The sequence below is a fragment of the Callorhinus ursinus genome, unplaced genomic scaffold, assembly GCF_003265705.2.
Source record: "Callorhinus ursinus isolate GAN/ISIS: 27379988/994484 unplaced genomic scaffold, GSC_fseal_2.0 scaffold71, whole genome shotgun sequence".
Lineage (NCBI taxonomy): Eukaryota > Metazoa > Chordata > Mammalia > Carnivora > Otariidae > Callorhinus > Callorhinus ursinus.
In genome coordinates, this window is record NW_027397133.1 from 5,723,704 (window position 1) to 5,726,559 (window position 2,856).

General features: G+C 41.0%; 1 pseudogene; it reads left to right on the forward strand.

Annotated features, from left to right (window-relative positions):
- The first annotated feature begins 1,206 nt into the window (after positions 1–1,206).
- LOC112807197 (zinc finger CCHC domain-containing protein 17-like) lies at positions 1,207–2,181 on the forward strand (annotated as a pseudogene).
- The last annotated feature ends 675 nt before the right edge of the window (positions 2,182–2,856 follow it).

Consider the following 2,856-nt stretch of genomic DNA (forward strand, 5'->3'; position numbering starts at 1 on the left):
TTGGACACTTAACCAACTGAGCCACCCAGACGCCCCTACTATTTATCCATTTTTAAGTGCAAAATTCAGTAGCATTAAGTATATTCACACTATTGTGCAACAGCACTATCAATCTTCAAATTTTTCATTTTCTCATACTGAAATCCGTATCCATTAAACAATAACCTTCCATCCTCCCTCCCCCCAGCCCATGGTAAGCATTGTACATTCTGTACCTATTTGACTATTTTAAGTACCTCATATAAGTGGAATCATGCAACATTTGCCCTTTTGTGTCTGGCTTATTTCATTTAGCATAATGACTTCAAGATTCATCCATATTTTAGCATGTGTCAGAATTTCATTCCTTTTTAAGGCTGAATAATATTCTATTGTATGTATTCACCACAATTTGTTTATCCATTCATCCACTGATGGACATTTGGGTTATTTCCACCTTTATGGGCTACTGCAAATAATGCTGCTATGAACATTGGTGTACAAATATCTGTTTGAGTCCCTGCTTTAAATTCTTTGTTTATATACTAAAAGTGGAATTGATTAATCAAATGGTAAGTCTATGTTTAATTTTTTGAGGAATTGCCATACCATTTTCCACAGAAGCAGTACCTTTTACATTCTAACATGCACAAGAGTTCCAATTTTCCACACTCAAGCCAACACTTGTGTCAGCTATCTTCTGATTCATGGCTCCATGTGCACATTTTTTATCATTTTATTTTCAATCTCTCTATATCATTATATTTAAAGTGATTTTCCTGAAGACAGCATATAGTTGGGTCATCTTTTTATAAACAATATGACAAACATTGTCTTTGCTCACTGTCTTTAGACTTTACATTTAATTATTGATATGGTTTGATTTAGGTTACCATTTTATTACTTTGTCTTTTTCTGTTCCTATTTTTCACATTTTCTGTCTTCTTTTGGATTGTTTGTGTATTTTTGAGTAGTCCGTATTTATTTATATATTGTCTTTAAAGCTCTATTATTTTGGTTTGGTTTTTTTGTTTCCTGTTTGCTTGTTTTAGTGTTGATCTGGGAAACTTTACGTGTATATATACATATACGTAACTTTTTGTGGACTACTTAAGTATTTTATGACTTGACATAAAACACAAAAGCCTTGGAAGACCCAGAGTTGACACAGAGACACCTGAACTAGCTTTAGCAGAAGAGAAATGGAGGAGCCATAGAACATTAAGGATGAATTCAGGAAGACCCAAGACCATTGAGAACTTGCCTGCACTCTACACTATTTTCCAAGGAGAGGTTGGTATGGTGACAGACTATAGAGGTTTTATCAAAATCCCATGCTGTCAGAAGCAAACTCTGGGTCATCAAACTCACATGTCATCCTGTCGCATGGAAAAGCCCTCTGAAATAGATGTCAGAGACAAAGTGTGGGTGAAGCTTATTGGCCAAGCAATGAAAAATGATAGGATAAAAGTATCCCTCTCCATGAAAGTCATCAACCAAGGGACTAGGAAAGACCTCAACCCCAACAATGTTATCACTGAGCAAGAAGAGAAGTGGAGGGATGCCTGGATGGCTCAGTCAGTTAAATGTCTGCCTTCGGCTCAGGTCATGATCTCAGGGTCCTGGGATCAAGTCCCTCATTGGGCTCCTTGCTCAGTGGGGAGCCTGCTTCTCCCTCTGCCTGCTGCTCCCCCTGCTTGTGCTCTCTCTCTCTCTCTCTCTGACAAATAAATAAACAAATAAAATCTTAAAAAAAAAAAAAAAAGACAAAGCAGAGAGGTGGAGGTGGTCCTTCCAGGATTACACTGGACAGATCACCCTTAAGGCTGTCCTGAAGAAGTGCAAGAAGTTGCCTGCAAGAAGTGTGGCTGTAAAGGCCACTTTGCAAAGGATTATTTTATGCAACCAGGAGGCACCAAATATTCTCTAATACCTTATGAGGAAGATGAGAAGGAAGAGGCAAAGTCAGCAGAGTTTGAGAAGCCCGACTCCATGAGGAATTCTTCTAGAAAAAGGAAGAAGAAAAAGAAACATAGAGACAGGAAGTCATCTGACCCTGACAGCTTAGACTGTGAGGACGACACAGGCAAGAGGGCCAGATAAACATCAAAAGACAGCAGGGCATCAAAGAAGGAGGAAGAGGGGAGTGGGAGGGGAAGGAGGAGCACAAGGAGTGGGAATGAGAGTAGAGGGGGTGGTTGAGAGAAGGAAGAACCAGGAGTCTTGTACCTTGAAGCCCTGGCCCCTACCCCACTGACTTCTTGCCCATGGGAGATGTCTTCCCCTCATGCAGCAGGCAGGTTTGGGAGTTAGATGTCAAAAGCATCTGCCTGAATGAGTTTTTGTTAACTTATCGTTCCTGGTCCCTTTGCAAGTGACTCCTGCAGCTCACCCATTCATTCACTCAATTGCCTTCATTCAGCAGCAGGTCCCATTACCTTCTCCAGCTGCCACTGGCAGAGCCAGATTCCTGCACAGGAGTCCAGACAACAGCCACAGATACTGCTATGGAGGCAAGTCTGGCTGTAGTTGGAGGACAGAGTGATTGTTGGGTCTGTCCTGGGTTGATTGGTGAGTGATGTCTGCAGTATCCAACACAGGGGCAAAGGGAGACCAGCAGGGTGAGGGAGAACATGGTAAGAAGTGGTGCTCTTTTTCCATCCCCCCCAACATGATTCTACCATGCTACAAGTGACAGCCAGAAAACCATTGTTTCCAGTGACCATGCTTGTGTGTGACATTCTGTCAGAAAACAACCAGATAGCTCAAGCCAAGATCATTGCTTTACTTTGTATTTACTACTGTATGAGTCAATTGGTTCCACTTCAAGTCTCTGCTTAAATTCCTGGCACTAAAACAAAACAAAACAAAAACAAA